Source organism: Salmo salar, chromosome ssa11 (genome assembly GCF_905237065.1).
Source record: "Salmo salar chromosome ssa11, Ssal_v3.1, whole genome shotgun sequence".
NCBI lineage: Eukaryota > Metazoa > Chordata > Actinopteri > Salmoniformes > Salmonidae > Salmo > Salmo salar.
In genome coordinates, this window is record NC_059452.1 from 12,982,607 (window position 1) to 13,005,371 (window position 22,765).

General features: G+C 45.2%; 1 protein-coding gene across 13 annotated transcripts in view; it reads left to right on the forward strand.

The window, feature by feature from the left end:
• LOC106562015 (zinc finger protein 536-like) overlaps positions 1–22,765 on the forward strand; it is a 183,900-nt gene that overhangs the window by 43,650 nt on the left and 117,485 nt on the right. For 10 of the 13 annotated variants that reach the window (XM_045689040.1, XM_045689038.1, XM_045689049.1 and 7 more), the window contains one exon: positions 12,162–12,290. The exons of the other annotated variants lie outside the window; for them this stretch is intronic. The gene's annotated coding sequence lies outside the window, so the exon portion shown is untranslated. The remainder of the gene's footprint in view (positions 1–12,161; positions 12,291–22,765) is intronic. 13 annotated transcript variants of the gene reach the window in all.

A 22,765-nucleotide genomic window follows, 5' to 3' on the forward strand; every position in this document is an offset into this window, starting at 1 on the left:
ATGTGTGAGGTCCTAGGACATGACTAAGTTAAGTTCAACTCAATACCATATTGATTTATCCCACACCCGCATACCGTCGTGTACAGAACAGGTACATGCACATTTTGCCGACGTATACAGTCTGGTAACATAGACTTAGATGTAACCCGCAACTTAAGTCATCACATGCATGATGCATGAGCTCTAGCTGTAGGGTGTGAAGTAATGAAGAACGGAGCTGGAGTGTTGAGGTGATGTGTTATCATTAACTAATCCAATTGCCTATGAGATGAGGAGGAATTTCCTGCTCTTGAGAAGGCTCTCGCTCTCTCTCTCTCTCTCTCGCTCATTCTCTTTCGCTCTTTCTCTCTCTCTCTCTCTCTCTCTCTCTCTCTCTCTCTCTCTCTCTCTCTCTCTCTCTCTCTCTCTCTCTCTCTCTCTCTCTCTCTCTCTCTCTCTCTCTCGGTCTCTCTCTCTCTCTGGTTGCTGTTGTGTCGCTGTGACTGTTTGGCTGTGGTGTAGGACTCAGCTCTTCGGTGGGGCCTGCCCTAGGTGTCTCGGCGTATTCCCTGAAGGTGCGGCCTAACGGGGGAGAAGCAGAGTAGTGCGCTCCGTCTCGTGACAGTAATGCCGTGCGGCAGACACAACTATTTCAGCGGGAGCTTAGCGTGGCTGTCGGATGATGTATTCTGTCATCGCTACATAGATCCAATCTGAACTCGGCACAACTTTCCAATATTCCCGATGGCTTATGTCTTGGGATGACGGAGAATCGTGAAGACACGGGAGGGATTGAGAGGGAATGAGTGTGCGTCTGTAATCCGTGGAGTGGAGCGTGTGCAGCGCTTTAGTCTCTTAAAGAGGAGATGGAAGGGGAGAGGGATGGAAATGAAGCAGGACAGCTGGATAGGGGCTCAGAGTGATAGGATCTCTCTCACACAATGATGTCATTTAAGTTAAGGAGACTTTTTACGCTAGCTGGGTCATACCTGGGCTAGCCAGATTCTTTGCCTCCTCAAATTGACAATTACAATCAGGAATCATTTCAGATATGCCCACCTTTACGCAGCCTTTCTCAAACCAGGAAACGTTCTTCAAAGAAGGACTAAATAAGCAACAACTGAACAAAGTGAAACAAAGTTATTCTGGATTTCCTTCCCCTCTGCTGATTATTCTGCTAGTGGGGAGGGGACACAGAGATCTTAAAGGAGGACGGTAACATTCTGTTCTACTGAACAATTCTCGGTTAAAACAACCAATCACGCCACAGCCCATTTGATGCGATAATCAGCCAGGCTAAAAAAAAAAGTGATTAGAATATATCAGCACACCTCTTTTCAGCAATGCAGCTGCTCGGAAACACAAGTCTTACAAGATAACGTCAGACTGACTGGGCCTTGTGTGTGTGTGTGTGTTTTTGTTTGTGTTCATCCATTGTCTCACTGAGGTTTCGGCGAAAGCCTTGAAATGTTGCACACTCTTTTATAACTCAAGCTCCACTGAAGATGAATACACAGGTTTAATTGTTGAAATAGTTTATTTCATTATCTTCGGGAATAACGCTCGGCGACCTTGAGTGTTGTTTACCGCGACATGTCTATCTTATAGAGGGAGCGGTTTGTTCTGGTCGATTTTTTGGAAATGTTTTGTATGTTTTACGATGTTCACTTTTTGAGGCCGTGGATGTGATTTCTTAATCTGTGGAGTGCCTTGTGTTGTAGCAGACTAGGTATGTTAAAGGCCATGGGAGCGATGTGCTATTGTGGAGATGTCATTCACCTCAGAGACTTTTACCTTTGTGTGTTGAAAATCCTGGCTGCCATAGTCCCCCAGAAAGGATTTCCACAACCATTATCAAGGCTTCAGGGTCACCTTTTTTAACCCTTTCAACACAAAACATAGATCTCCTTTTGACTGGGCAGAGACCCATCTCATAGTGAATGCTTTTCCCGTGATAATATTACACTGGTCTTCTTACTCAAAAGGAGCAGAGCGAGAGAGAGAGAGAGAGAGAGAGAGATTACCATTTGTAAGATAAACCCATTCCAGCCCTGCCCCAGTTTAAATTACACTGTGTTTTTCTTTTTTGATTTCCATTTGCGCATAATGCTCTCTCTCAGCATGTTTAAGTTATATTATTAGCGTGTGAGCGTTTCTCGAGAGATTTTTTTTTTCTTCTCGCTTTTTTCCCCTCCCTTTTATTTCAGTGGGGATTCTCGCCTCCCGATGCATTAGCCTCCTGTAATTGACAAATGATCTTTAGATGGTCTGGAGATTGAGAGGCGGCTCGCTAGCCTGACTACAGTATAGGGCTGCATTACTGTAGTCTATTTGGGACGGGCTCTTTTGGTACAGGGGGTGTTCGGGTCATTGTGCCATCCAGACCCCTAATCGCCTCTCTCTCTCTCTCTCTCTCTCTCTCTCTCTCTCTCTCTCTCTCTCTCTCTCTCTCTCTCTCTCTCTCTCTCTCTCTCTCTCTCTCTCTCTCTCTCTCTCTCTCTCTCTCTCTCTCAGCTCATTGTGTGAAATAACAAATGGCCGGGCAGCTCCTAGCACAAAGGGCTATCACCACATTATTCAAGAGAAGCCGTGGAGCCTTGCCAGGGTCTGCTGTTAGGAGGGGAGGGAGAAAAAAAATCTGCGTATTGTGATTTGCCATTTATAATTGGCTGGTGATGCTAAATGGTCGGTGGCCAGAACTTTTTTAAACGCAATCTGTGGCTCCGTTCGGGCCGATGTATCGCTAATGACAGATCGCCACGAACGCTCGGGAACAGAATGGTGCTCATGTAAGGCTAGAGAAACACAAATATGTTTATGTGTTCTGTCCAGAGATGTTTGGATGAGTCAGAGGTCATTGTACAGAAGTTTGACATTGTAATATAAATATATTAAATCAATGAAGGGGAAAAGATAGGAGTGGGACAGAAAGATAACTGATGACTATATGCTGTGGCTATAAAGCTATGCTAGAATCCCTGTGACTATTTTATAGAGGACACGCCCTCTGTTTGTAAGCCAGAGTAGCTGCCCCCCAGTCTGAACAGAGCAGTATTTTTGAGGTATGGGATGACAGGGCTCATGGCTGATACTCCTGTTGGCAGTGAGAGAAAGATACCGGGCTGGTTCTCAGGGGGAGCTGTCCTCTACATAGTGAGCTCAACGAAAGATACTATTTGATAAAGACTCCCCTCCCCAAAGCCTCCATAAATAATGAAAAGTTAATGAAGAGGTAACTTAATGATGTAATGAATATCACTCGAGCAAGGTCAAGCTGAAGGAGAAAAGTTGGTGGGCTTTCTAAAAGCCATGAGATCTATTGTATGAGCCTGTCTGTGTGCCTGTTGTGTTCTTTCTGGTCGGTTGTGCAGTCTAACCTTGCTTACAGTAAGTGTACTGCGTGTGTGTGTGTGTGTGTGTGCGCGAGTGTGTGTGTGCATGTGTGCATGTGTGTGTGTGTGTCTAACCTTGCTTACAGTAAGTGTACTGTGTGTGTGTGTGTGTGTGTGTGTGCGCGCGAGTGTGTATGCGCGAGTGTGTGTGTGTGTGTGTAGCCCAGTGGAGGGACTGGATCTAGTGTTGAACTGGTGATTAAAAATTGAGAGGGTTTGAATGACACCGATGAGAGTGTGTCGGAGCCAGGTGCGATCGATAGCGCTCTGGGTGGCGTGCACTGTGCGTGTGCGTGTGTGTGGACCATAAACCATGCCATCCCAGGTCTCCAATGGTCAGCAACCAATGTTCTCTATCACCAATAAACATTTCACATCAGAATGATCTGTAATATGAAGCAGCCTGTATTTACCCATTACATTATTTTATGTAGTGTTGGGACTTGCCCCAAGGTTATATTTTCAACCAAAATTGTTTTCCCTCTGTGTCCTGTACTTAAAGATGAATGGACGTTTGGTCCATGTGTGCTGGTGACATGACCCTACAGAGGGGTTCCAGTTTCAGCGCTCTCGTCTCAGTCCGAGAAGTGCTTACTTGGCGGTGGCCAGGTGGCCTGTTCGATCTGTTTCCCTTTGTCTGAGGTAAAGAAGTGTCTGCCCTGACTCCCTGTGCTGTGAGGCTGAGGTAACGAAGTGTCTGCCCTGACTCTCTATGCTGTGAGGCTGAGGTAACGAAGTGTCTGCCCTGACTCTCTATGCTGTGAGGCTGAGGTAAAGAAGTGTCTGCCCTGACTCTCTATGCTGTGAGGCTGAGGTAACGAAGTGTCTGCCCTGACTCTCTATGCTGTGAGGCTGAGGTAAACAAGTGTCTGCCCTGACTCTCTATGCTGTGAGGCTGAGGTAAAGAAGTGTCAGCCCTGACTCCCTATGCTGTGAGGCTGAGGTAAAGAAGTGTCTGCCCTGACTCCCTATACTGTGAGGCTGAGGTGTTTGCCCTGACTCCCTATGCTGTGAGGCTGAGGTGTCTGCCCTGAATCCCTATGCTGTGAGGCTGAGGTGTCTGCCCTGACTCCCTATGCTGTGAGGCTGAGGTGTCTGCCCTGACTCTCTATGCTGTGAGGCTGAGGTGTCTGCCCTGACTCCCTATGCTGTGAGACTGAGGTGTCTGCCCTGACTCTCTATGCTGTGAGGCTGAGGTGTCTGCCCTGACTCCCTATGCTGTGAGGCTGAGGTAAAGAAGCGTCAGCCCTGACTCCCTATGCTGTGAGGCTGAGGTAAAGAAATGTCTGCCCTGACTCCCTATGCTGTGAGGCTGAGGTAACGAAGTGTCTGCCCTGACTCTCTATGCTGTGAGGCTGAGGTAAAGAAATGTCTGCCCTGACTCCCTATGCTGTGGTGCTTCTACAGCATATGCGTTTGGGGGAGAGGGATATACAAGGCTACACTAAAGCCAAGATCTGGTAGTATGGCTTCGATCTGTTGTCGGGGTAGACCACATTAGCATAGTGTAGTCGGGCAGGTTGTGGTAAAAGGCTGTGTATGTGCGCGCGTGTGTGTGTGTGTGTTGATTTGCCAATGTATGAAACTAGGTGTGGGGTAATGATGGTCTGAGGACTTGTGAGGGAAGTGACAGAGAGAGACAGCCTGTGTGCTGCAGAACAAGCCTCTCACGTGGGCTTTGCCTTGCTCCAGGCAGGGCCAGGTTCTGTGTAGGTTATACAGATTGTTTGCAGACACACACGCACACGCCGTTACGCTTGAACTCAACTCCAATGCAATGTGGGAATAGCATGATTTGTGGCACAAGTGCAAACCCGTCGCTGAGCGGTTTCCTAATGTGCCTGGAGAGACTGGGGTCTCCCTCTCTGGCGAGTTTATAGATGACTGGTGTGTCTATGCCTGTGTGTCACAGAGACACAATCCACCCATCTAGTTCCCTTAACAAGCCTCAGGTCAGACTTCCTGGCACTCATCTACCCTTAAGCACAAGTCAAGCTATTAAACAGATGGAGTCAGTACTGAGAACGTTTTTCCGCTTTATTTAAACTACTCCAATGTAGCTAGTCAACCTCGGACATACAGTATGCACTATTAGGATAGCAGCAAGAGTATGAGCTTCTAGTAGCTTTCTCACCTAGTCAGTAACAGGCCAGTCATATAGCTGGGTCTTAGTAGATATGCTCAAGTAGCAGCAGACAGAGGGAGTGAAAAAGGAACACCTGAACTCAGAACAGAAATGAAGCGACTAGCGAGGTCGGGTGGTCGTAGAGCATCTTAAAAGTAAAAATCATTTCATTTTCTTCATCAAAAGACTGTAAACCCAGGCTTCGGAAGTCCCGTCTGCACACAACAGCAACAGCCCCGAGCCCATAGATGGCCAGCGATTCATAGGAGATATTCACCCTGTGTTTATCACAGCCAACTCCTATGGGACGGCTGTGAGTTACAAGGGGAACGGCGGTAGAGAGCTTTCTATTAGGAACAGAGAATGAAAAAGCATGCTTACGCCCAAAGGCCTTTTACCAACATTCATGTCTGGGATTGGGTTTTTCTTTTCTTTCAGGGGCAAGCGGATGTTTTTTTTTACACAGGATAAGTAAGGATGGACATTAAATAGAACCTTTTGAATTTTGTTGTATAAAAGTGAGTGTCTGTATGGTGGCTTTTAACAAGGCATGGAGTACAGTACATGTGACTGCTGGAGTGTGACCAGTCCACCCTTTTCCCACCCTTGATTGTCGGCATCCTTTGCTGTATATTTCTAAAAAGCAGAATAGTATGGCGCATCAAAGGTGTGATAGGTGGTGCATGTGTACGTGTTAAAAGCAAGCCTCCTTGACTGGAAGAATCTTGGATGTGCCCTGTGCTCTACCACCACCTGACTCACTGTGATGTGTCACACTTAAATTGTGCATGCTGGTGTACTGAGCATCAGTCATCAGAAGACACCATTAAAATATATCTGCTCCGGATTCTGATCCTGTGTAGTGTTGTCTCTCCACAAACATAACTCACTTTTACTTTCAGCCTGGTCCTGTCTAGTGTTGTGTCTACACAAACATAACTCACTTTAGCTTTCAGCCTGATCCTGTCTAGTGTTGTGTCTACACAAACATAACTCACTTTTACTTTCAGCCTGGTCCTGTCTAGTGTTGTGTCTACACAAACATAACTCACTTTTGCTTTCAGCCTGGTCCTGTCTAGTGTTGTGTCTACACAAACATAACTCACTTTTGCTTTCAGCCTGGTCCTGTCTAGTGTTGTGTCTACACAAACATAACTCACTTTTGCTTTCAGCCTGATCCTGTCTAGTGTTGAGTCTCCACAAATATAACTCACTTTTACTTTCAGCCTGATCCTGTCTAGTGTTGTCTCTCCACAAACATAACTCACTTTTATGTTCAGCCTGGTCCTGAAACCACACAGAGACTGCCAAAGCCACCCTCTTAGACAGCCAGACACACAGTGACCCCCACAGCCTTGTAGGCCCCCAGACAACCTTGATGTGAGTTTTTGGTTTGTGGATATGCAAGTTTGCAGTGTGTGTGTGTGTGTGTGTGTGTGTGTGTGTGTGTGTGTGTGTGTGTGTGTGTGTGTGTGTGTGTGTGTGTGTGTGTGTGTGTGTGTGTGTGTGTGTGTGTGTTGGGGATACTGGAAACCACTTTTTCTATGGGTAGACATTAGATATTACTACTCCAATAAGCTGATAATAAGCATTTGCTGAGCCTACTATTATTTTTGTATCACTTCTGATGAAGTGTAAACATTCAATCTTTCCATCAAATTCCATTAAACACAGTGAGAATACAAACATGCACGTGCACTCTTAAAAAAAACCCAAGCAGTGAATTTAAACAGCCGTGCGTGGACATAAATAGTTTAATCTGAGGTCCATAAATCATATGGAGAATGTACATTTGGCCTGGGTAAGGCCTTCAAGTTCACACCCGGATTCTGTAAACATGTTTTTTAGCCGGTCGCGTCGAGTCTTAAGAGACTGCCGGTAATCAAAAACAATAACCGCTCTAAGCGTAAACTCTTCAAAAAGTCCTGGAGAAGTATGAAATAATAATCTGTGTGTGGCCCCTGCCGAATGCTGAGAACGCAAACATTTCACAATAAAGTTGTTTAAATAAAGGCCTTGGCATAGATGGCTGAGAGATAGGACATGCTGTCTTAATTACACACGGCCATAAAAATAAACCGCCGGTACAAAGTATGACTCTCCGTTCACAGGGTTTAACCTATAAAATGTCAGCGAGGTGTGTACTTCAGATGTGAGAGGGGATGTATTGTTTGGAGAGAAAACAACAGGCTCTGAAGGAGAAAAAAATATCCCCCCCCCCAAAAAATAAAAAAATAAAAAATAGACTGTACAATCAACAAAGAGAGCAGTGTTTACTCTGAATTTAAAGACTTTCAAATTCTTCCCCCACCATTGCGAGGCATTACAGAGAGAAAATAGACCAGCTAAGCACCCCGTTTATTGTTCTTAAACTCTGTGAAAGGTAATATGCTTTAAAGGCACAGTAAATGTATTGGTATTGCTGGAGTTTGCGCTTATGGACGGTGTAAGTGAGTAAAGTTACATTAGCCTTTGGAGAGAAATAGATTATTTTTTCCTGAAGCATGGACTTAAGTTTCTACTGCTGGGTGGGCCCACTCCTCTTTAGCTGTGTTAACATAAGAATAGAGGGTTGGCTAGAGGGTGAGGAGGGGTTAGCTGGTTTAAATGATTCTGCGCCTCCGCTGCTGCATAGCAGGGGCTGTTGTTATCCACTTATAACATCAGACGTTCACTCTCTCTCTTTTTTACTCCCTCTGTTTCATATTCCTCCCTCTCTCTCTCTCTCTCTCTCTCTCTCTCTCTCCCTCTCTCTCTCTCTCTCTCTCTCTCTCTCTTGCTCCCTCTTTTCCCATCTTTGCTCCACTGTGTCGTAGAGCAGTTTGGGCATCAAATCGGGGGCCTATATACTAGTCTTATTTTGTAATGCCTGACTCAGCCTTGGCACACCTCTGTCCCAGATCTCCTCAGGCGCGTGGCCTACAATGTGACGCGGCGTCACGCCGGCGTGGAATTCTCAACCCAGGAGAGGATAAAAACGTCTCTCCTGTTCACAGCCAGAAGGCCCAGAGCAGGCATACACACGACACAAGACAGGAACTCTTAATCACGTTTCATCCTCCAGTCTTAAAGCCCTGGATCTGAATGGTAATTCACCTTAACACGAGCTATAGTCTGGGTGAGTGGAGGGGACCAGGACACTCTTAAGCATGGGGGAGGAATGCAGTTAGATAGAAATGTTTGTATATGGAGTGCAGGGATGGTGCTTAAAGACATCTGGATGCGATGAAATGCCATTCGTCTAAACAGAAGTGAGCCCCGTCTCTCTGCCTAGCAAGCCACCCAACGTGCGTTCTGCTTTTACTACATGTTTGTGCAATATTTTCGAAAGTACTACTTTGAAAACTATTTCATTGCAACAGTATTAAGCTTTCCAACATGAGATGGTTTTCCTTGCTCCAATTTCCCCCTAGATCAACACGGAGGCCATTGGAAATAGCTGTGCACTTGATGAATGACTGAAAAGGCATACTTTATGACTGAAAAGGCATACTTTATGACTGAAAAGGCATACTTTATGACTGAAAAGGCCTACTTTATGACTGAAAAGGCCTACTTTAGTGCTGGTCAAGAGAAGAAAAAGACCAAAAAACGTTGACATCGGATTGACCTTTTAGAATAACTTTTCAACTTCTGTAGCGCTATTCATTACATAAAGAACCTCAAGAAGGACGAGCAATTTAGAAAACAACAGCATCGTTCATGAGATGTAAGTTCATGGATCGAGTTGTCATCAGAGGGAGGTGGTCAATGGGGGAGATCAAGCAAAGATGGTCTCCGGACCGTCATATATAAACAAGCTCGGAACATCGGAGGCCATACCAAGTGTTAACTTCTTCTTCTTTTTTGTTGTTGTTGAAATGCATGAGCTAGTTCTGTGCTTTTCCCCCCCCCAGATCTGGACATCAGCTAAGTTGTACAGTGCTACGGCATATCCGTCAAGATCGATTTCACTCCCTATTGTTCCACATCGTTGGTGATCTGCAGATCAGACCAACTATGAGAGAGAGAGAGAGAGAGAGAGAGAGAGGGAGAGAGAGAGCGAGAGTAGGTGGAGAGGTGGCATGCGTGTGCATGAGGAACACACCTATGGATTTATCAGCTCTTTCGTTCTATTTAAACAAATAGTGTTGGAGCCTTGGAAGGCAGTGTAGGGACATGCCTAGGATAATAAGCGTCATGGAATCTAATCAGATTTATAAGAGGAATTGATTGTTGTGTGGCAGGAGGAGCAGGAGTGGGGTTGGCAATAAGCTGAAATTTAAGTGTTAATTTTTATGCTAATCCGCTGGCATCTCCGTGTGATGCAATTTGGTTCCCTGCACCGCAGATATGAAATTGTCCTGCTCACAGAGAAAATGTCAGCTTGCCAGACCCTGAAAGCTTGTTATTTATTAGGTATGTTTCTATTAGTATGTGTCACAGTTGTTAGAGAGCCTCGTGCATGCGTATAGACACGCGCGTGCGCGCGCAGCACTCGCACACACACACACACACACACACACACACACACACACACACACACACACACACACACACACACACACACACACACACACACACACACACACACACACACACACACACACACACACACACAAATACACACACAATGGTGCTTCATGCTTGTTCCGCCCAGCTCTCGGCCTTAAAATCGTCTCAGCTCACTGGCTGCAACACTGGGGCATTAATGTATTATCATATATCGGGTGGTCCTTGCCCTCTGGACAAAAGGCTATTTAATACAATTTAATGACATTCCCAAGCAGGAGAAAGGGAGGGAGACAAGGAGGCAGAGCCTAGCTGAAAATAGCATCTGTGTTTCTCATGGCTCACCCATGCAAACATTTCAGCTTAAGATGCGTGACTTCTCTCCTTTCTCCGGCAGAAAGGGTAGAAAGAGGGAGAAGCTAATGGCAGGGAGAATTAGAGAGGAAGGCGAAGTCTAAATATGAATATCCATAAAGACAGTGTGCTGTAATCCAGGCCTTAACGCGGCGTACAGTAACATGTCACAGACGGCATTGCTCTCCAAAGGCCATTGAGTGATCCATTTCCACAGTCGCACAGTGATGTCATCCGCACGAGACAGCAGAGGGACAGTGACAGCCAGGCACTGTCTTTGGGTTTCATCCAGCTCTGACAGCTTCCTGTCAAGGCGCCGCTCTCCTTTGAAACACCTATTCTCTCCGTCTCTCGTGTTCAAACTGTTTCTCACTCTGTCTACTCCCCATTCACACTGCTGTTATGTGTGCCAGTCCCTGAATCCAGTTATATTGTACACTGGGCGTAGTAACAGAGTAAAAGGTTTGGATGCAATTCACATATAGGTCAATTAAATGCACCAACATCTGCTCTCTCCTAACAATTTGCATATAGTATTCATATGTTAATGATGTCCCTTGTTTTTGTGTTTGTGTGTGTTTTTTTGGCAATTCCTCCCCTCCTCCCCATCTCTTTGTAAAAAAAAAGAGAGAAAAAAAAAGAAGAAGGTTCATGCTTCCTAAAACCGGATACAGCCGTCCTATTTTTACTTCCCCTCTCACCAATGCTTAAAGGAAAGAGTTTCTTGAGCAGACAAGTGCCGGGGTTGTTCTGTTGCCATGCCCCTGATTTCGAAAAGAAGAACCCTTTTACTGTAGTGGGAAGGCCTCCCTTTTCCAAGGCAGCTTAATGCCTTATAAATCAATGATGAGACAGATGGACCAGCGATAATCTATTTAGAATGCCTCACAGCAAATATTGTCGTACAGATGATTAGAGATTGAGCTATTTTAACTCACCCCCTTAAAAAATCTTCTGCTCATTTTAGTACTTTGAATTATACGGGGGGGGTTTCACAAATTTGGTTCTTTGAAATAAATCTCAAACATTAGAAAAAGGGTCTAATGTGTGAACGTCTGAAGTCGGTTTTCTCTTTGTGGCGTTATGGGTGGGGATAGGGGAACAAAGAGCATATGAAGAGCGTGGTGGTCTGTTGCCAAAACCATAATGACAACGCATGTTTTTTAACCAGAAAAGGGGGGTCCTTTAATGGAATTGTGTCTGAGGGTGTAAATGGCAAAGCTAGAGGCCTCAGTCTCTTTTATGGTTGATGGCTCCCGATTTAGCGTGAGGAGGAGGAGGAGTGAGAAAATGAAGTGGAGGTTGTCAGATGTGGCAGCTGCTTGGAATCCTGATAAATATAAGCCCTTATTGATCGGATGAAAATGAAAGATCCCAGAGTGCCGTGCAGTATTTAGCATCTTGTCTGCCGCGCGTCAGCGATGGCCTTGCCTTGGAGGGATAGATTTTCAGCCCGCTGCAAGGCACGGCTTTGATTTCATCTTTAACCTTTTTCGGCTGCATTTCCTTGACCTCTGCGCATCGCTGCCTTTCAGTGAATTTGTTACATTTCACTTGACATCATCTCTCGCTCTCTCTCTCTCTCTCTCTCCCCCTGTCCCTCTCTCTCTCTCTCTCTCTCTCTCCCTCTCCCCTCGCTCTCTCTCTCGCTGTCCCTCTCTCTCTCTCTCTCTCTCTCTCTCTCTTTCCCTCTCCCTCTCCCTTTCTCTTTCCCTCTCCCCTGTCCCTCTCTCTCTCTCTCTCTCTCTCTCTCTCTCTCTCTCTCTCTCTCTCTCTCTCTCTCTCTCTCTCTCTCTCTCTCTCTCTCTCTCTTGTGACAGGACAGAGACACATCCTTCTAGGTCGGTCATCATTGCTGTGTGCTGTAGTGACTCAGTGGCAGTGATCTGCCTGGGTCTCCTCGAACCTGACAGACAGGCTCCAGACCAGTATGCAGTTAGTGTGTTAAGGTACGCCCCCCCCACCCACCCACCCACCCACCCACCTTCTGTTACACACTGTCCCACTGCACAGCTCTATCACACTCACATCGCTCTCTCTCTACGTTGCCACCATAGGCTTCTGCTAATGTTTGTAACTTGTTACAATCTGGATTGTGATAATCTACCATAATCATCAGCCATCTAAAAACACACTGAATGTCATTCAGTCCCCACACTGAGACATGTCTGTTCCAAATGTCCCCCTCCCCTTGTGCCACCTCTCCAATGTCACTATACTTCCACTTCATGACTACCCACCTTATTTCTTTTTCATTTATAAGAGCTAGCTAGCAATATAACATGGAAAATATGGGACGAATCATGAACAATTTATGTTTGGCATTAGTGTAATTGAATTCTACTCGTATATCACAGGGAGACGTTTCAGGCTTGAATTAAACGAGAGGTATGGATCCATGAAAATAAGGCTCCCTTCCTTGTCTTTTGAACAACGCTCCCTTACTCTTTTAGATGGATGATAAATTCCCTGTGAGGGAGCCTGCAACAGCTGTTGGCAGACAGGCTAGATATGAGAATAGCAGCATAGGATGAGCGAGCATTAAAAATTAATACGCTATTTAGCCTAGGTGTATTTTAGGTATTTGACATTTTCATGTCCGGGACAGACTCAATTTATTCATAGTGCAGGAAAAAAAAGAAAGAAAAGAGAAATGGCGAGGAAAGAACCGTAAGTGAAGGCCATTCTGTTTTTATGGTCACTCCTTCCCTACAGTAGTGATCTGTGTGAAGGCTTAAAGCACACTGTCTGTGTCTATGGAGGAGACTAAAGCTCGTTATGACTGGAGTAATAATTAGCACACTGCAGAAAGGAAATGATGTGCCTCTTAAGCCCCCAATATCTTTCTTTTTTTGTGATTCCTTTTCTTTGCTTCCCTTACATTCTCTCTTAACACTGACTGGGAAAGCTACACACACCAAAAAAAATAAAAAAAATAAGCAGGGACATTGGGTAGTGTTCTTTAAAAAAAAAAAGCTGGTAGGGTAGCTAGCTAGGCCCAGGCCCCAGACAGTGAAAGTGGAAATCCCAGACCTCGTAGTGATTAATTACTAATGCTCCTTTCGAACATCTCCCATATCCCTCACGATCTAATCGCACTGAAATCTAAGACATGTCCTGTAAGGAAGGATCCGACTATAAGAGCCACCTCACTCAACCTCCCTCCCTCCATCTATGTCCCTCTTCCTTCCGCTGGTCTGACTCTCACTCTTTTCCTTTCCCTCTCTCTCTGTCACTAGCTTTTCCTTCTTCTCCACACACTATTCTACATGTATCCTTTGACTCTTTCTCTCCATATGTTTCTCTTATTGTCTCTTCTGTACCCAACTCCCCCCCCCCTCTTTCTTTCATTTTCTCACGCTTCCAATCGTCATATATACACTGTTATTACCCTGGGGAATATTTAGCAGTAAGATGTTCAACAACACATACCACCCTCTAGTCTTAACTCCGAACACAAACCTGGAAGGCACAAACTGGAGAAGCATGTGTAAGTACACTGTGCAAATGATCACGAGGATAAAACAGAAAGCTTTTATTTAGCAGTTTAAACCTATTACGGGATCGCTAAATCTCAAGCCTGGGATAATTTTCGGAGATATCTCTCCGACTACAAAGAAAATGGGAATCGAAAGCCGTTCAGCATTTAAAGGAGATGGAGGCACTTTGAAAGCAACAGTCTCAACAACGTCCTTCATTTTCAGATTTCATTGATTTCACATTGCTGGAGTTCAATGCTACTAGTGCTTGAGACAAGGGCCCGCCTTACCTGCAGCTTTGTAGAGATACACTCATAGAAAACGCTAAACATCTGAAAGCTGTCAGTAGAAAATATCCTCAATCCCTCAGTCTCTCAGAAAAAAACCAAAAATGACAGAGAAACATGTCCAGTGTTCTTGTGTAATCAGTGACATAAATGCCCAGGATTGAGTGATCATTTTTAGCCTAGCCGTGTGTTTTTGTGAAGGGAACATGGAGTTCTTGCTGGAGTGTGACAGTGCGACATATGCAGATAGTTGGCCTCCCTGGGTCTATAGGGGTTTTCCTGGGAGCTGCTTCTCTGCGGCGCGAGGGTTTCAGTGTCAGAGCCAATGTGCCTTTGAGGCCGTATCCTAGCAGATTAGCGTCTCTCCTTATCATTCAGATCAAGCCCTGCTCCCTTTGAAAACATATTGTACATATCTACCCCTCCCCTCCCTGCCGTCGTCCATGACAACAATCTGTAGGCGTGATGTCTGTCTCAGAGGAGCGGTGGGAGCCCTTGACAGATAGCAGGTCTGGCGTTGGAGTCAAAAGCAGGCACGTCCGTCCTCCTCCCTACCCGGTGCAGGGGAGAGAGAGACTGTCAGACGACAGAGGGGACCGAAGGGGGCTGGGCTGGGGGGCCTGGAGCCCAACACTCAAGCCCTTCATCATCCTCCTATGATAGCAGGGGGTAATTGATATATGGGCACAGCCGTCTCTTCCCCTTCGCGTGTTAAGGTCGACTTATCTACATTTCACCCCTGATTTCTCCACTCCCATTATATTTCCTAGATATTGACTGACTGGTGAGGGTGGTGTGTGAAAACAACCCCAGAGAAAAAGAAAAGAAAAGTGCTTTTATTCCGGCGCCTAACCCTGCCTGTTATCAAAGTAACTTTGAGCTTATTAGCAACAAAGGGCCTTTTCCCCCCCCTTCCTGCTTTGTGCGGCCGTGTACGCCAGCGCTTCCTGAATTAAACTGCTGGCTTCCTGTTCTTTTATATGCATGGCCACATCTGGGGAGCTTGCTCACAGCCCTGCTGCCTAATAACAATCACCTTCCCTTTCAGTCCCCCCTGATTGTTTCTAATTCACTCTGACAGATAGTGGCTGACAAGCCGCCCGCGCCTCCCTCCCTCCGTGACCCCGGATCACTCACCGCACTTATAAGGCCTGTCATTTTTAATATTTGATTTCATTTTTAAGTTATGTGTTTTACCCAGATGATGAAATCAGTGTTTAACTGAACACAAAATGGATCTCCCCTCTCTCTTTTCATCTTCAATCTCTCCCTTGCTTGCCCTCTTTGCCTTTTCTCTCTCCTTCTCTCCTCTGTTTATGGAGATTGGCGGAGGGGAGGATATTAGAGATAATATAGGCACACAGACACAGAAATGCGCACAGCCACAGACAGACACACAAAGGCACAAAACTCACAGACACACGGACACTCTACATTTTAGGTTGTGATCTGCCAGTGGGTATTATACATTTTCTCGGTATCTAGAAGTCCAGCAACAGGACTTGATGCGTGGCCATTGACAAATATCCGATTTTGTATATGTCCTCAGGCCTGCAAGTTACTTAGTTTCCGACATTCTTTGCTTTCCATTGATTGCCAATAAAGGTGTTTAGACATGGGTAAAATGCATATCAGGTAGAGTAATCACTAAACGAATGGATAGATTCATCGACAGGTAGATGGATGACATTTTGCAGGGCGATCCATGCAGTCCCTCAATAAAAAACACAATTTAGAGTTAAATGAAAAAAAGCAATTACTTAGTTAGCCGGTTCAATAGTTTGCTACCCACATACTTCACAGAGCTTTATGTATAGAGAGAGAGATAGAAGAACAAGAATAAGAAGACCAGAGAAAGAGAGAGATCGAGAGATCCGTTGTAACCTTGTGCCTACTACACCCACCGTCTCAAATAGACACATGCATCGTCTTACGAACACGTTGACTGTGTATTCCACTCACAACAACAAGACAACATCTCCCAAACTCATCCAGGCACCAACTTATAAACACTCTGCACCCCTATCACCCCAACGTACCCAGACACCATCTCAAAAACACACCCACTTCATACCGCCAAGGCATTGTGTCATTCCGGGACACGACGGTGCCTTGGGCATGCCCGATTCAATTTTTTCTCTCCCAATGACAAAAACAGAACTAATTGGAGTACCACTGCATGTTTTCACTAAAGGCACAATTTAATTACATTTGAGCTGGGAATGAGTATTTTGGGAACGTCATATGTTCGTTCAACAAATGGAGCGAACGAAAAGCAATATTTGTTTTGCTTTGATTAGCAAACCGGTAGGGTAATTTGTTAAGAAAGGGACAGAAAATCTCTGTTTAACCCCCTTCCCCCCGAACAAACTCTCACCCCCCCCCCACACCCGTTCCCGACACTGTCCCTACAATGTGGAATCAGCCTCAACCCCCCCCTCCCCTTCCTTAAGCCGTTTATGCCCTATCTTAAATGTTAATGAACTTTTGCCTCAAGCATTTTGACTTTGGACCGCTGTCTCCAGTCTCCAGTCCCTAATCTCTGTCCTTTTGTGGCATTTGATAAATACTTTATTAATAATGTAAAGAGTATTGTTTTCTCCAAGGTTGTATTAATAAACATGAATGAATGTATTTGTCTTCGCCAAAACATGATTAATGCACATTAGCCTGTGTATTGCACACGCTAGCTCTCACCCCCCACTCCCAAAAAAATGACCCATCAACATAAAATATTTATGGCATAATATTAATGGTTTTGTAAAGAAAATAACAAGTTATTAATCCTCTGATTAACAACTGATTAACCTTTTTATTAAACACGTGATCCGTGCATCGTCGATTCAGGATATGTCGCCTGAGTGTGCTGCAGAATAATTATTTTTGTGTCTTTTCTAATTGCAAAAATCGCATGGCTGAACTGTTGTTTTTTTTGTTTTTTTTTTACACATGCACACACACTTACACTTGCTCACACAACGTGAGATATGCAGTCCAACTGCAGAAATACAAAAACATTGGCAAAATTCTATCGCATGAAGCGAAAGCGACTAAATATAGCAGCAGCTCTTTAAAACAATGGGGTTTAATTCACATATCCGTTTATTCCACAGTTATTGGCATGCTGTGGGAAAGCACAGAGAAGACACGGTGCTGAAGGACAAACGCTTTCTTTTCTCTTTTTGTTGTTGGTGTTTGCTCATCTCTACGCTATTGTGTGTATTTTTAGTCCCCGTCTCAGTCCTTTAAAACACAATTATGTTATGTTTTGAGACATGCCAAGAGTGACTTCACTGTGCGGCCTAGGAGAAAAAAAAGGCGTTTCTTTGGTGCCGTGATCTACCAGGTGCTTATGCAAGTAGGGCTTTTTCAGTGGACATTCACTTTAAAGAATTGGTGAAGTTTTTTTTAGGGATTGGCTTGTTAGAAAAACAGACATTCCCATAGCATTCCAAAGAGAAGTACTAAAAGTACTACCAACTCTAGACTGTTTCTCATAGGGTATTTACAGGGGTTTTTCGAAAGTAGCCCTCTGTAGTGTGCATATGAAGTAGGTAGGTAAATAACGAGACAATAGACATTATTATTAACATTTCTTTATTTCACTAATGATAAAAGCGAATTCTATAGTCTTTGTGAGAAGGCTTTGGCTTAGTGCTCAGGCCTCGGGCGCAACTCAGGGACAGTCTACAGTCCTGGGTCCTGGGCCATCTCGCAAACTCTTTTCTTTTAATTCATATCTTTGTTTAAGCATGTTTTTTTTCTTCTTCATACACCCTGCCTTTCATTCGGGCCCTTTTCTTAAGCGGGCAGAATCCATCAAAGCCCAATGTGTTGTGAAAGGCAACAACAATAGGCCTCTTTGTGGAAAGATGTGTGAGGGGATAAGTGTGTTGGGGACACTTGTTGTTTTTTTATGGCCTGGTCTTATGATGGATTGGTGCTTGTTCGGCAGGGTGTCTTTGTTCGCTTTCTTCTTTCTCAAATACCAATGGAAGATTTCACCTTCAGCGACTTTCCCTTCACCCCCATCTCACTTTGGACTTGCTCTCTTTCTTTCTGCTCTCCTTCTATCTCTCTCTTTAATTCGCCTGTCTCTAGTCTCTCTCTCTCTCGCTCACGCACTAGCCTCTATCTATGTCTTTCTGTCTTTCTCTCTCTCTCTCTCTCTCTTTCTCTCTGTTTCTCTCTCCACCACACAAACTGGCCGCCTTGGGATTCCTCGCAGTCAGTCACACACCCCTCTAAAAACAATTATCTTTGAACTTGCTTTTAGTGCTGTTTGTCCTAATTACAGATCATTTTCTCTGTCAGATTTCTACTTTTATTGCAGTTTTGCCCTGAATATTGATCCTATTGAGGTTCAACCTTATTTTACTCCCTGGAACACCCCTAAGACCTGGATTCATCACATATCCCCCTAGGACTTCTCTCTCTTTCTCCCTCTTCAAATTCATATTTTTTTTCTCATCATTTTTTTTTTTTTTTTTAAGATATCATTTTTTTTTTGTATTATCCAAATGAATTAGTGGGATCCCAAAATACACAGAAGGACGTATGGTTTGTCCCAATTTCTGTGTTACGGTTCACATTTTGGGCTAGGATTTTTTTTTTTGCTGAGGTATATCTCTGTAAGACATTGGATATCTCAGTGCCACTTGGGATTCACTATGTATTTATAGATCGGTGGTACAGAGGTGGACTTCGTAGTAATTAAAGACGAGTAAAGGTGGTTAATTCCTTCCTGTGCGTCGTTCTGTTAACTATTTATGAGACGGTCTCGACTGAAAACACACACACTGTACAGGCGTGCACCTAAGCTTCTTAAAGATGCTTGTCACCGTGCAGACGCCACACAACATGTGCTGCAGTTGCAGAGAGAGGTTTAGATATGGTGCAGGGCTTTTTGAATTATAACTGAATTGTGTGGCAGATATGTTCATGGGCCGGGTCAATGACCGTCTATGGGATTAGTATCATAAAGTGGTTCCAGCCTCAATTTATTTTTTGAACCTTTATTTAACTAGGCAAGTCAGTTAAGTACAAATTCTTATTAACAATGATGGCCTAGGAACAGTGGGTTAACTGCCTTGTTCAGGGGCAGAACGACAGCTCCGGGATTCGATCTAGCAACCTTTCGGTTACCGGCCCAACGCTCTAACCACTAGGCTACCTGCCGCCCCAATGAGCGTGAGAAGTCCTCTGCCCCAGATGTACAGTGAACCTGCCTTACCTGAGGGAAAGACTGTGACATACAATGCTGGAATCTGACTGTCCCAAATGCCGGTGCGTGATGCAACCGCTCACAATCTGTTCAGGATGAATCATGTCATCGTTCATCATAGTGACAGCACTATAGCACATTTCCTGTACTTGACTTAAGTAGTCGGTGACACTCCTCTGTTGCATGTTTAGGCAGTTGCTTTCCTGACTGTCTAATCACACAGGATGTCTGGGTTTGTTTGGCCTTGGACTATATACTTGAGCTTTTCTTCTCCAATGAGAATACAGCAATTAAATGATGTCTACTATGCATTAATTTGATACAGTATATGGATCCTAAAGACACACTTTTCGCTATTTTTGCTGACAATTAGAATGAACTTGGAAAAACAAATTATTTCCTCCCACGCGCTCTTACTCGACTGTTCAGTCCCGTCTTGTTGTGTTCCGATTGGTTTCTTAACAAAAGGCAGAGGAGAAGCTCTTTACGTTCGCTCGGTGAGTGAGCGATGGCAGTTTTTTTGAAGTACCTCCTCGACGCGACACACACTGGAGAGATGTTCATTTATTCAGGGCACAGTGTGAGATAGAGAGGCAGCACTCTCCTCTCCTCCCTCTCCAGTGGCCCGCCTGCCCGGACGCCTGGCCCGCGGTGGCCTGAACTTCCACACCGATTGATGGCCCCATGTAGACCCCCAGCTCCTCCAAACTCCCATAATGCTCAGGGAGCGCATCTTTACACACACACACACACACACACACACACACACACACACACACACACACACACACACACACACACACACACACACACACACACACACACACAGGGCCTAATTGAATTACATCCCCTTCAGCTCTGGGGTCCTCTACTGAAGGAAAGAGATGGTCTGTTTCACTGAGACTGAGCTACGGAGTCCTAGTTCTCCCAATGCCTATCATCCACGTTAGATGTGTCACCAAAACAAATGGAGACATAATGCAGGCAGGCAAAGAGATCCGTCACAGTGACTTTGGCGGTGGTTTGCGACTGTTTCAGAGAGTTTCTTCTTGCACCGCCACTGTGCTCCTCATCACAGAGAGCGCTGGTGACAGCCAGTGAAGGCTGCTTTGTTTGTGTAGTCGTCTGCTCTCTTTAATGAGCCATTTATTGTGTGTTTTGTATTCGTCGTGTTTGTATCGTTTTTTCGCTGGTTGAGTTTCGGAAAGAGAGGCCTTGTCTTCCCGGACTCCTTTAGAAAGTAGTCGAACCGCCCTGAGAGTGACTGGGGCTGCGTGTTTGGAGCACGTCAAGTTTCGACGCTCCGTCGCTCTTAACCGTTTCCCAAATCAAAGCATCAGAGCTGCAGTCAAACTCTCCTCCTCCTCCTCTTCGTCTTGTCTCGCCGTGTGCCTGAAGCAGCGCGGGTCTCTCCGCAGCAGGGAAAGGCAGGGCGGCGGGTAGGAGCGGGACGGGGGGAATGTAGCAGACTGTGACACGTACCTGTCAGCAGGTACTCCAAATAATTGGTAAATTACTACCGCGGGATAGGAGGAATCTCTCTTTTCTTTCTGTTTGATGAATATTTGAAGTCGTAGAACGACGCTGCGTGTTTGGCTCGGAGAGTTGGTCTATCACGCGCATCGAGGAAGAGGAGCAGCTCTCGCACGGAGAACAGGAGGGATCCTACTGTACTGCTTAGTGTAGACAGACACTGAACAGAGAGCACGGGAGCACGGCGTGGAGACCGTCCTCGTAATTCGAAGCAGGTCTGAACTAACAAGCAGCATAAACGTATACATTGAGACAGTGCTCAACTAAGTGACATATGCTCTCTGTTACACACACTGGCTGACACTGACACGCCTGCACACTACGCTGACATACTCACTTCCACCCACTTGGAAGCGAAACCCTTTTTTCCATTTTGAATGGATACCATAGAAAGTTCACTTACTCTGTGGACGAATGTGTTTTAACTTTGGGGAATCTTCACTCCCTGCCAATTCGATGGGAGCCATTGGGCTCTGTTTGTCCGTTAATGAAACATCTTCACGTTGCTCTTTCGTCGGCCTCAAACTCACTTTGCGCCACAGTCAATTAAACCCCTTAGGGCCGCTCTGTGCATAAAAAGACATATAACGCGTTTGACATTTCGGCTCACTCGTGTTAGGCACACCCATAGAACACTTTGCTTTGAGCTGTATGGAAGAAAAAAAAACACAGAGAAAGGAACCACTAGGACATTTTAAAGGGCCGTCCCACAACACTAGTATGAGGTGGAGAAACAGTAGCCCCAAGCACAGAACAGTCTCCAAGGGAATGTGTCCTATGTAAAGTAGCCATATCTGAGTTGGTGACTTATAATGGCAGGTTTTGGTATAACTGAGGCAAGTGCAAGCTGGGGGCATTGGATGCTATTGGTCAAAGACACAGAATGGACTAGACTAGATTGAGGTTGTGGCCCTAAAAAACTGTGACTGGGTTTGAGGACCTTGGTCCATATCGCCTGAATGAACTGGTTGTGCTGGGCGTTGATGCAGTCAGTGAATGCCTTAGATATGGCCAGTGGGCCAGAAGTGTAATGTAGCGTATGGGGCACATCCTCGATTCTAACCCCACAAAGCAAGACCTCCTTCAGGACTGACTGGACCTAGGGTAGCCCACAGGCCTGTAGTTTAGCCCATGTTTCAGTGGTGTGAAACAGCTTGACATGTGAGACACTTCCCCAGGGTATGAGGCGTTTTGTCTTCCTTTTACCCTGTCTGCCATGGTGAGGCTGAGTCAATGAAGGCCATGTCTGCCCAGTGGACCTCATTGGTAGTAGCCACTGTTGAGCGCATTCTATGGTATTTTCTTCTCCCCATCACGATCCAAATGAAATTTGATTTTCTATAGCGTTCCGTACGACATGTCCATCTCAGATTGCGTTTCTGCGAAGAATGTGATTGTTTTGTGGCGGAGACTTTCATGGTGGTACGTGTTTCGTTATGTAGTTTGTATCAATAGGTCCAGTGTGTTAGATGTCTGAACTTTGTTTGGTATGCTCACCAACCAGTAACCTGAACAACAGATTTCCGTTGCATTGTTTCCCGTTACTCTATGGGGACTGTGTCCGGCCTGCATATAAACAAGGGTGTTTTATATGGTTGTTTTTCACTAGCGACATCTTTGGGTAGACGTTCAAGAGATCGTCCCCCATTTTGATGTGTTCATCTCAGCTGAGGATTTATGCGGAGACGCTTAAAAAACGTAGATCTCGCACGGACCGACGGAGAATCTATTATTCACGAAAGCTAATGCATTGTTTCTGTTGCTTTATATAATCCCCCCCCCCCTTTTCCCCCACCAGCATTTTCTCAGGCAGGTTGGCAGTAAAATCTGTATTGAAATGAGAAGTTTGAAAGACAAACCACTAGCTCCTTATATGTGTAAACTGCGTTAAATTACACTTT